The 12,782-nt window shown below is 43.0% G+C and overlaps 1 long non-coding RNA gene across 1 annotated transcript in view; it reads left to right on the top strand.

The window, feature by feature from the left end:
- The window catches only part of LOC138759986 (uncharacterized), a 99,941-nt gene extending 91,071 nt beyond the window's left edge, over nt 1–8,870 (top strand). Inside the window, exon 3 of the long non-coding RNA XR_011355301.1 lies at nt 8,497–8,870. This is a non-coding gene — a long non-coding RNA (uncharacterized lncRNA). The remainder of the gene's footprint in view (nt 1–8,496) is intronic.
- Nucleotides 8,871–12,782: the final 3,912 nt, after the last annotated feature.

Below are 12,782 nucleotides of genomic sequence, written 5' to 3'. Positions count from 1 at the left end.
AGGAGCCTGAGCATGTGCTGTCCTAGCATGCCAACGATGGAGGGGGAACATGTGAACGGTAAGCCTGAACAGTGCATGCAGGAGCAGCATTCATTGCAAGTGTCCTCCAAGTTTTATATCCCCCCGGAGTATTTGTCCAGTTGTATTTTGGCCCAAACGTGTATGCTCTGCAACTTCTGTTTTGTTGCCCTGCAGGCTCAGAGAGGAGGAGACCCACCTAGGTACGGGATCTCACCACATGAGGGAGATGGAGGGGGAGAAGGAGGAGTGTGACTGGGTACGGCATGAGTGAAATCCGGAACATTATGGGTTCCTGCAGGGTGATCAGCAGGGTGCAGCTTGGACACCGTAGCAGGGATCCAGACCACCCTTCAGGATGCTAGTCAGGAGCAGACATCCATGATGCGGGAGATGGTGTGCTTGATGAACTGCTCCATTGCATTTCAGTCCCGCCTGCCACATTTGTGGCCCGATATGTGAAATTGATAGCACCATCAACACATGATTTACCCGTTGAGCATCGGCGTGTATTTATTTCTCTGCTTCCATTATTCCACCATTTCGCGCCTGCATACATCATGCGCATGCCCTCTGACCTCCGGTCAGGTTAATAGCTCAACCTCTATCTGCATACATTTCATGCATATTCATTATCATGACATCCCTCTTTTCACCGGAAATAAACTTTATATCTTTATGTGTTTTAAGCTTTCAATCTAAGTGTATATCTTGTATGAATATCACCGAACATAATACATTGCTGTGTTTCTTTCTGTTGAAATGCAAACACTTTAACACTATCAATAGCATTTTTCTGCCTTCCAAACCAACAAAAGCAACATCAAATTCCCTCTTCACAAAATGTAACGTAACCATGTTATAACCAAATGTAATATAATGGCTCAACATTTCTTCTGTAGTTATACTAATACAATGGTCACCTCATATGCAAAATGTAAATGTTTAAAATTATACGCCCCACATATTTCCTTCCCCTTTATTTTTCATGACTATTTTTTTTCCATTCTATAAAACCACATATTTAAATCCCAATACTTTTTTTTTTCATTTAATACCAAATAGTCGACCAAAACAAAAATGCAATTCTTACAGCACTCATACATGTACTTTATGATGTATTTATCAAAATCACTGTCCAAATGTTCCCATTATCATTCCTCTTCCTGCATCAAAATACTTCTGATTGTTGGTTACTGCTACTGATGTTCCACAGTCAAACCACGTCAAGTATAAAATAAATGCTCAGCGCACAGTTTTCTTTTTCTAATAACACTAAACACAACATAACAGCGATGATCCAGGTAATCATAGCACAACTTCGCAAAGGTCTCTTTCTCGGAGTTCGCGATGGTTTCCTTCCTGACATCCACATATACGCATTCACTGCGTGTTTCACAAGGGCAGCGTTCGGCGTACACCCTTTACATTATTTCTCTTATTTTTTTTCACAATCACCACACATTTCCACTTTTCCTTGGCGTGTATCATTACTGCGCTTCCACCGAATCAATGCACTTTTTTTTTTCTTCATTGAAACTCATTCCAACTATCACAAACTTTCACTTTCATGATAATGCGGGCACGATTAGAAATATGGCACAAAATCTTCATATCACTTAGATGGTTTCCTGTCCCATCTCAGCCTTCCTGCAATGCTACTGACGCGACTTGGTTGCTCACCCTCAGCACCAGAAACACTGCTCGCTACAGCCTCTGGTGTTTCTGGTACTCTGGCCACTTCATCGGGAAAACTGGTAACTACCTCTGGAACATCGTCTTGCCCCTCAGGTTGAGCAACTCGTACTGGATTTCCAACCACTTCACTCGGTGCCGCTCTGGATTGGTACTTTTTGACACCAGACACGTTTCTTTTGTAGAGGACTCCAGCTGGAGACCTGACTGTCACCATACTGCCGCTTCTGGATACAACAGTGTAGGGTTGATGGTGTGTCTAGCTTACCACCACTCTCTTGCCTCACAAGAACATTATCTCCAGGCATGATGTCTGAGTACCTGGCCCCACGCCTCGAGTCTGCATCCAGCTTTGCAGCCCCCTTCTTTTCTTCATCGTGTTCCCTCATCTCCTGGTCGTCCCTGATTTCCTTCAGTTCGGGCATTTTTGTGCGGATTTTCCTCCCAAAGAGTACTTCTGCTGGACTTTTTCCTGTGGTTGCATGAGGGGATGCCCGATAGACAGCTACATAGGATAGCAATGCTTCTCTCCAGTTCTGTCCTTCTGCATGAGCGATCCATAGTCATTTTTCGATGGACTGATTTTGTCTCTCTACTTCTCTGTTGGCTTGCGGCCATTTAGGAGTTACTTTGTGATGGTGGATGCCTGTGGTCCTCATATATTCAGCAAATGTCTCTGAGATGAACTGTGGACCATTGTCAGAGTATAGCGTAACAGGCAATCCATGTCTCGCGAAGATCTCTGCCAATGCTTATATCGTTTTTTCAGTGGTCATTGACCTCATCACAGAGTACTCATAGTATCTGCTGTAGTAGTCCACCACTAGCATGATTGACTCGCCAGTTGGTAAAGGTCCGAGAAAGTCAACAGCTACATCGATCCACGGTCCTGTCGGGAGTTGCGTACTCAGCATCGGCTCTGGGGAATTACTCCTACTTGTGAGTTGACACCCATGGCAGGTTTTGACGAATTTCTCCGCGTCTTTATCACAACCTGGCCACCATACTTTACTCCTGAGGTTTTGCTTGGTACCAACAATACCTAGGTGTCCTTCATGAGCTAATGATACGATCTTCGGTCTCAACCTCTGTGGTATCACCAATCTACAACCCCTCAACACACACTGCCCGATGCAACAAAGTTCGTCTCTAATGGGAACATATGCCTTGTGAGTGCACTTGTCCCATTGTCCACTTTGGATACATTCTCTAACTTCCATGAGTTCTGGGTCATGTTCGGACTCTCTCTCGACTTCCCTCGTTGTCACAGCTCCTGTTGTCGACTGGAAAGCTACGAAGCATACAAAGCTCTCTGCTTCTGTCTCCAGTTCTGACTTGGATTGTGGGCATCCATCTTTCAACAATCTGGACAGCGGATCAGCAATGTTTGCTTTCCCAGCAATATGGACTACTCTGTACTTGTACAGAGTTCTATCCTGGCACACGCTTTGGATCTGGCGGTGTAGATCACCTCCAATGGTTTATGGTCCATGATGAGTTCAAATTCAATGCCATACAAATATGCATGGAATCTCTCACAAGCCCATACAAGTCCAAGTGCTTCTTTTTCTGTCTGAGAATATCTCCTTTCAACGTCTGTCAAAGATCTGCTGGCATAGGCAATGATTCTTGGTCCCTCATCATGCCAACATGGCTCCTAAACCAACAGGGCTAGCATCCGCTATGACTTTGGTTGGTGCATCCAGATCAAGAGAATCGGCATTCGTCAGACTTTGTTTCAGAGCTGTGAATGCTTCCTTCTGCTCAGGGCCAAAATGGAATGGTACACCTTTCCTGGTTAGTTTCCTCAGTGGTTCTGCCAGTGTAGCAAAGTTAGGGATGAACTTTGCACAATAATTGACCAATCCCAAGAAACTCTTCATCTCCGTTCCATTCTGGGGTTCACGTGCCTTGGTAACAGCTTTCACCTTGGCATCAGCTGGGTTCAGTCCTTCCCGTGTAAGCTTGTGTCCCATGAAGTCCATCTCTGAGACACCGAACTGACACTTGTCTCCATTCACAGTAAGGCCTGCCCCCTGTAGTCTGGATAGCACAAGCCTCAACCGTCTGTCATGCTCTTCCTGTGTAGCCGCATGGACTATGATGTCATCAGAAATGTTGGCGACTCCAGGAATGCCTTGAATCACTCGATGGATTTCGTACTGGTAGATCTCAGGAGCTGCATTGATGCCGAACGATAGCCTCTTGTACCGGTACCATCCACAGTGAGTCACAAATGTTGTCATGTCCCTGGATTCTGGGTCCAGCTCTAGTTGATGATAGCCCCATTTTAAATCGATTTTTGAGAACACCTGACTGGTTGTTAACTCCTGGAGTACTTCTTCTACTGTTGGTATGGGGTGTCGTTCTCGAATTATAGCTTCATTGGCCATCCTCATATTAACACACAGTCTCATGTCACCATTTGGTTTTGGCACGATCACTACTGGGCTGACCCATTGCGTTGAATGTTCTACAGGTTCAATAATGTCTTGCTCAATCAACTCTTTGATTTTGGCCTCGACTTTCCCACGAAGTCCAAATGGGGTTCTGCGCACTAGTTGCGCCTTGGGTTTGACCGTTTTGTCTACTACTAGCTTTAGTTGTTGACCTTTCAGCTTTCCTACTCCCTGGAAAACTGCGGGGAATTCTTGCTTCATATGACTGAACTGAATTGACACGAGCTCCAATATGAAGTATTGCCAGATCTTGCGCTGTGCGTCCACTCAGCAATGGTTCTCCCCTCTCGTCTATGACAACAAACTCTGCTTCGGTGTGCTTGTCACCAGCTTCAACAGTCGCAGTGAAACATCCAACGGTCTGCAATGGCTTGATCGCTGTGTATGGATACAGTTTCTTTGAACACTTCTTTGATGTACAAATGATCTTTTATTTTCAATTTCTCCCATAAGTGGCGGTCAATTACATTACTGTCACTGCCTGAGTCTACAATGACCAGAAGTGTCACACCACCAATTATCACTGGGACTTTCTCATGAAGGTCATCATTCAATGTAAACTGATAGTATTTCTGCCCATCCTGGTTGTCATCATCATCGTCACTTTCTGGGTCTCCTTCTATATGGTGAATAGTGCCTTGCTTTCTCTGTCCATAATTGCCTTTCTTTCCAGGAGATTTTCCTTTCCCCCAAGCTTTGCCCTTAGAAGCTGTACTCTTCCCATTCTGGTTTGCATTTGACTTGCTTTTGCACTTCTTTGCAAAGTGGTCTTTACCTCCACACTTTCTACAAACTTTGCCTTTTGCTGGGCAGCATGGGTCTTTTCCAAAATAACCTCTGTCTCCACATCTGTAACACTCCAAGTCGCGTGTCGGCATATTTCTTGGCTGGCTATGGCTATGCGAGAGCCTATTTACTTGTTGACCAACTTTGTCTTTACTGGGCTGGCTTGAGTTGTCCTTCAGGGTCATGGTATGAAATTGCCCCTCAACAGCCTCTAATGCAGCAGCAATTGCTAAAGCATCGGTAAGTTTCAACTCACCCCCTTTTTCCAGCAGTCGTCTTCTGAGTTTGTCTGATCTGCAGTGCTGCACAACTTGATCCAATAACTGGTTGTTCAAATCAGCTGTCACGTAATTGCATCCAACAGCCAATTGTCGCAATCTTGTCACGTACTGGGCGACCGTTTCCCCATCTTCCTGTTTTGTTTTGAGAAACAAATGGCGTTAAAATATGGCATTCGGTGTCACCACATAGTGTGTATTCAATGCATCTACAGCTTTCTGGTATTCCTCCTTCCTTCCAGTATTCAAAAGCATCTTAAAAGTTTCCCGAACTGCAGGTCCTGCGGTGAAGAGAAGTAACACCCTCCGCTGTGCTTTCTGCTCCGCTGTACTCCCATCGAGAAATAGGCCACGACTGTCAGTGTAAGCTTCGAACTCTTCAAGCCATGCCTTCCACTTCACGCTCACAGTGCTTGCATCGCCCGTCGGGTCAAAATGAGGAACACCACAAAGTGCTAGAAATTCAGCTCCAGTGACTGCCATGATGAAACGTTCCAGCTCAAAGCCACGGATTCAAAATCCAAAATGTTTCTCCTCGTCGCCAATGTCACATTTGTGGCCCGAAATGTGAAATTGATAGCACCATCAACACATGATTTACCCGTTGAACATCGGCGTGTATTTATTTCTCTGCTTCCATTATTCCACCATTTCACGCCTGCATACATCATGCGCATGTCCTCTGACCTCCGGTCAGGTTAATAGCTCAACCTCTATCTGCATACATCTCATGCATATTCATTATCATGACACCGCCGACCACAATCTACCCTTCACTCCAGCCCCTCCCCTTCCTCCAACTGCACCCCACCAGCAAACTTCCACCTCTACATTTCATCTGATGCAGCCCCAACTGCTATACCCCTTTATCTGCATGCCCACCCACACCACGTGTAGCATCCCACAGCTGCGGAGAACAACCAATCCCAAGGAGAGGTTGAGTATTTCAGTTCCTCCCCCAACTCATCCTTTATGCAGCACCTCAATAACCCCTTTCACATTTGGCAGTGATCACAGGAATCAAACGCCAATCGGCCTTAAAAGTGTATAGTGTGAAAGCAAAATCTGCTCAACGCCGGCATCAGATGACATCATCTCATGCCAGGGACTGACGGCCTCAACCCCTAGTACCTGCAGACGCCAACGTTGTGATCTGGCAAGTGTGAAACAGGCAATGTCACGCAGGCACTTTCTATGAAAGGTGGAACGGACCCAATGCTAGGGATAAACTCTTGCAAGTGAGAAAGCGTTCAGTGTCTCAGTTAGGAGTGGTCTAGTGTGAAAGATCAAACCCCCATTCCTATCCCGGGACACTTAACAGCCGATTTAGTGGGACGCAAGTGTGAAAGGGGCTATAGATCATTAAATGAGTGCTATTTCATTGCACTGTGCATAATTTTTTATTGACGCTCAGTGTGGCATATTATTGCCAGGGAAATTTTTACAATGTTGCATTAAAACCCTTGTTATTTTTTTTATCTGATATGCTGCACACAGCAAGAATGTATAGAGGTGGATAAACATTTGTTTACAATCCTTGGTAATAATGCATGCAGCAAGTAGATGAGAGACTGCTATTTATTGTGTACTGTGTATGATTTTTTACTGATGTTCAGCATAGGGCATTATTGCAAGGAAAAGTTTACAATGTTGCATTAAAAGACTCATGCTAGGGTGTCAGATAAAACTTTTATTTGTGATCTTACATTGAACCACACTTCAAGAATGTATAGCAGATGATCAGCATATGGGACTAATGCACATGGCAAGTAACCCACATTTGATGGAGACAGCCATGTCACTTTTTAAACCCGAATTTGCGCTGGGTGATATTTAACATTCTGCAATGTGTTTACGCACCTCTTTTATTGAGCGATATTCTTCTTTGCAAAATTGTAACTTTGCTCCATCTGGCCTGTTATGTAATTCAATAAAGTTGAACTTCGGAATCATGTCGCAGTCTACATGGTATAGCCCCGATAGTTACATAGTTGACACAATAGCATCACAGATCGCATGGGCAGCACGCGCTGTGGAACCACGCAAAGGATTTCTCTTTGGCTGTGAGAGTTCCTGCTCCACAGTGATGTAGTGATCCTGGTTCATCTCACAAATGTTATGCAGAATACAGCAGGCAATAACAACATTGGTGGTTGAGCTATATATTTTACAAAACTGGCAGGGCCTTTCTCTCTGTAAGGAGCGTTTTGGGATTTGAGGTTTCCAGAGAGTGTATAGTTCCATGGTGTTGAACTGGTTTGCGCACCCTGCCCCAGTGTTTGAGACAATTCTATTTGGGAATGGCTTGTTAGCCTTTTTACTTCCTCGCTTATGGTGCATCCTCACTGTTTGGCTGTCACCCCAAACCATTCCTTCTCTCCCTCTTTTTTATTCTCCTTCTGTATCTGAGAGTTGTGGGGCTGTTGGGTGGAGGGCAGGCCTTGTGAATAGGGTGGTTTTGCCTGACAAATTATCCTTGGGTGTACTATTCGTATGGTGCTTTAATTTATTAAGCATCTGGCGTTTTCATCGTTTCTCCCTTCCTGCTGTTGCTCATGCATTGGCTTCTGACTGTAAAATCTACCAAGATTTGTGTTCCCCATTCTGAGTGCATATCACTACCCCACTGTGGCTCACATTCTCTCTCCATCTCTTACCTTCCTCATCATCCCACCTCTTCGATCCATTCCCTAATGCACTTTTTGCATTTCTGTTCCTCCATTTTTACCCAGATTAATTGTTCTGCCTTGGCTAAAGTGCTTGTGTTCCACGTTCCTCCTGCTGGCCATGCTTTATCTCCCAGCCTTTTAGACAGGAGACGATATTGTTTACTGTAGTTTGGATGTCAATAACACATGTGCTGGACCAGTGTGCCCCTATCTCTCTTATCCATAACGACTTATTACCCTAGCCTGATTTCTGAAACACTTCTCCGACGGTATTACTAGTGCTTCGGCTTACTTAGATCTGAAGCACTGCTAAGTCTCCACTTCACTTACTGGTAAATTTTTATCCAGGCTACCAAAGTATCCATATGCCGAATAGTCAGGTATCCTGGTATAAATTTTTAATCCAGGCTAGCAAGTTAACCTGATGCCGATTTTTAATCCAGGTCAACGCTGTAACCTGTTGTCCAAGTTCAGATATCTGAGTCTCAGAAGCTATCCTTTCATTCTACCCAGCCTCAGAGAGATAAAGAAGCAACATTAGTTTTCTTACCTGTAATTTGTGCTCTCTGTGTGTCTGGTTTTTTTTTGTAGGTTTCAGCAGGGAACTAGATCAACCTCGTATGAGGGACCACAATGCTCCTAGGCATCAGTGATGGAGTTCGGGTTCATGATCCTGAAGGTGCACTTCATCTCCTCCCAACATCCTGGTTTCCTTGTGGCCTCTCACCTCGCAAAAAGATCATTCCATCAAGACTTCCTGACTACGCTGATGTGATGGTGCGTCACCTGTCAATGAACAAAAATATACAGCAGAACCACAAAATACAGAACACAGATTTTGTTGAATCACAGGAATGAGTCGTATTAATGTCAGGTAGACCCAATGTCACCCTAGTTAATACCAGAACCACATTCAAAGATCCAAGTGAAACGGTTCAATATTTAGGGCATTTTCTTACATACAAATCTGATAGACATCTCTTTGAACTTATTGTTGCAAGTTTATGTTTCACAATTTGCATAGATCTTCTCTAAAGACAGGAACATGGCTGATGTCAAGCAGTTATTTGCATGTACTAGTCATAATTAAAAGATGTAATTTCTTGCATAGGAAATTGGCAGAAGTCCGGAAAGATTGCTTCCAATACACAGTAACATCCGCCTTCTTGTATGCCTGAGTTTTAGTCTTTAATTATCACGTGTAAATGGTCGGTCTCACAATAATATTAACCCATAAATGTTAACAATGGGGAAAGAAGTTTCTAGGCTTAGCTGGAGCCGGCAATGTTGCAGTGTGTGCCCTATGCCCATTGATAACTCAAATCGTGACTGACAAGGCTGTAAAGTTCAATCAGCTGCTCAGCGCAGAAAGACATTTAAAATGGGTTGTTCGTTGACTCGCCTGGCAAAGTCAGTTAGTGCTTCTGTGTTAAAAGGAATTTTGGATTCTGTAAGCCTGTTGCGGTACTCCAGGAAATGGCCAAAGTTATTCATTCGGATGACTTTGGAGGATGAGATGATTAGTCTGGGATGTGCTTATGCCCAGTAAACATGTAGCTCTCTCCGGCCCCAATTTTGAAACTAGGGACGTGTTTTTAATAAAGGCAAAATGTATTTTTTCTTAATAAATGTCATTTTTGTACAGCTCAAAATGCAAACTTTCACAAGATTGGGCTTCCAGAAAACTCATCTTATAAATCTATGGCCCTAAATAGAGCATTGCAAAATAAAGCAGATGCTGCAATAACATTACAGTCACCATTTTTATAATGTACAATCTATAATTATCAATTTAATATCTGGAGTCCTTTTGATAGTCTTCCAAAGTGTTGGTTCAAAATAATTGTGAAACATGACTTCAAAAATAACACTCTGTTCTAAAATACACTCTCTTAAAGAAATATATTCTGTTTCTTCTTCAGATCTCCCTCAGTCCCTTGATTATTACATAATTTTGAAAAGCATGTCTTTTTCAAAGCAGTGTTAGAAGTTAAAAAAAAATGAGAAGGTTAAAAGAACAGCTTGGTTGTTAAGGAAGATTCACCAGTCAAAATGATGGCTTTACTATTGCAGCCAGCTGGTTTGAAAATATCCTTAAAATAATTAAAATTCAATTTCAATTGTTACTTAAGTGCATCCTTTGAGGTCCAAATTACTTTTGTTGTGGAAAAGGCCATAAAACATAAGTTAATATTGGATTAAACTATTAAAGTGAGTTTGTAAAATATTATGGGTTGGAAAAATTAGAATTTCTGATCCAGTTTTAAGTTCACGTTCATCATCTGACTGTAAATAAACAGCGTTTCTCAGGACCACAGTGCACACACATACAGTAATCCATTGCTCACTAAAATCACATACATACATCGAAATATAATATCAAATAAATATGTATAAATATCTTGGAATAATTTACTAAATTTCATTTTGATAAAAGACATCCATGTTTACACGATACCATTCATCAGTCTCATAGCCAGTGCAAAGAAGCTATTTCCCAGCCTGGCAACCCTGATTTTGATGCTTTTGTACCTCCTCAGGGTCGTAGGTCATACTGTGTGTTGAACTGGAGGAATCCTCAATAATTTTTTGAGCCCTATTTAAGCAGCACTCCTGGTGAATGTCATCAGAAGAAGATAGGGAGATCAAAGATGGTCTTTTTTAATGATCCTCTGTATTTACTTCTGGTCCAATCCTTTGCAGCTACTGTCCCACACAATGATAGAGCCGGACAGGACACTCTCCATCAGAGCTCCTGTAAAAGGTTGTCAAGATGGGAGCCAGTGGCCCCGTCCTCTTCCGCCACCTTAGGAAGGGTGGGTACTACATTTATCAAATATTACTTAGTTCTTTAGGATTTTTTTCAAACGACATGTCAAATTTATATTTTTGAAGGGTGAATCTTTTACTGATGTATTATATAATTGAATTCTGGGAACATTATTCAGGTCACACTCCTAGAAATTCAATTTCAATAATATTGTTTTGCTCAGTATCATGAAATTAAAAGTTTTTTTTTGTGAGTGAAATACAAACATTTTTGTGTTCCACCCAGCTCTGGGCATAAACCATTGTTGTTCAACCAACCCCTAAATGCTACAAGGCCAGAACTATCGGATCCCTCAAGCTCTCACTACTACCACTCAGTGCAACCTCTCCCCATGCCAAACTCTCATCAGGTGTTAGGCTCCCAAACCGCCAACTCCTTGAGCATCTAAAGGAGGACCTCGGCCTGGCTGGCACACCTGACAGTGGTACCACTATCGCTACCATGGCACCCTCTCATTCTCTGGGATCCATCAATATAAGTAGCCTGGTTGGGGGGGTGGGGGGGCTATACTAGTTGCTGCTTTGTTATAACTTACTCACTTCTTCAAGTTTCTGTCAAATACTTTGGGGATGCCACTTACGTGAACGTCCGCAAGCCATGTATACTGTTGTTTGAGACAAAAATAATGTTAAATTGGGACTTCTCAGCAGTTTACTTCAAACGTGTTCAGCCTGCACACTACATTTCCAAACAGCATTTGTGTACTCCAGTATTACCGTCCCATTGATAGCTCATTCCCAGTCCCAAAACAATAACTTTTACCAGTCTCCAGTGGCACAGGATCGTATTACCATTTCATTTTTTTTCTTTCAAAATATCATTCAGTGATGTATATTTCAACTTTGCTGGGTCAAGGTAATTCTGAAGTGTTTCATTAACCCCAGGGCTGATTCAGTCAAGAAGATTGCTTTTGGTCTCTCCAACACCAACCATTTTCAATCCAAGATGTTACCTGTAATGAAAAGCATCTTTAATGGGTCCACATATGCATCATAGGCCTCAGTTTGAGCCAGCTTATCTCAATAGCACGGCAATCATGGAACAGCAGACTAACTGCATTCATCATCATTTACTGGGCTTCACCTGGTTCCGCAGGCATCAAAATAAACGATCTCTTCTGCCTCTAGCAGAGGGTTTCAACATATCCATCTCAATGGCTGGTGGGATTATCCTACATCAAGCATCTGTGTTATTAACCAGAGCTGTAATACTTCCGCAGTGCTACATGTCACCCTGAGTATGCACAATAACTGCCACGTTCAGACTGCCCAGAGCAGCTGTTTTTTCCTCCAGCAATACTATGTGGGTGTTTATGCTTGTTTTATGGGACATATTGTTAGTTTATGAGATTATCCTGACAGCCTTGAAGAGCCTGATATCTGTCATGATTTTCTTCTAATGTTGGCTGCTTTTTAATTACAGGCTCTGCAATTTAATGCTGCAAAATCTTGTAAGTGGCCCCATCAAAGACCTAGCAGAAGGAGAAAGGGTTGAATGGCCATTTTCTGTGATATTCATGTTGAACCAAGTCCCAGAAGGTGACCTGTGGGGTGCACAGCCAATGGTACAGAAGGGCACAGTGGAGCCCAAGAGACCGATTTGAGCGATGGCATTTTCTGCCTGTTCCATTGGGTCAAAAGTGTAAAAGAGATCCTTCAGCGCCAGCCAAAGCGGTGCAGGAAACTTTCCAGGCATCCCTGGCTAAAATCACTCCTCAGCTATGACCCACCCAAAAAAGAATGAAATGTTTAGTTCATCTGGTTTGTTCTTGATAGGATTTTCTTGTGCAAAGTGTTTCCCGAAATAGGATTTTTTTTGCTATTTTGTCAGGAGCAGGCTACAGAGAGAGATGGGCCATCAATGTTTCAAGTCGAGACTCTTTGTTGAGATGAAAATCAGAATGGGAGATATCAATAGGAAGGGACTGGATAGAGTTCCAAAGGCAACATGAGATGTAGTTTCTCAATGGCATCCACAATGAATCTTACAACTTTAGGTAACCCCACACCCCCATCCGGTTCCACTGCTTCCAGGTCTCCTTTACGTT

Source organism: Narcine bancroftii, chromosome 4 (assembly GCF_036971445.1).
Source record: "Narcine bancroftii isolate sNarBan1 chromosome 4, sNarBan1.hap1, whole genome shotgun sequence".
Classification (NCBI taxonomy): domain Eukaryota; kingdom Metazoa; phylum Chordata; class Chondrichthyes; order Torpediniformes; family Narcinidae; genus Narcine; species Narcine bancroftii.
The sequence above is the reverse complement of the archived record's forward strand: the minus strand, read 5'-3'. Positions and strand labels throughout refer to the sequence as shown.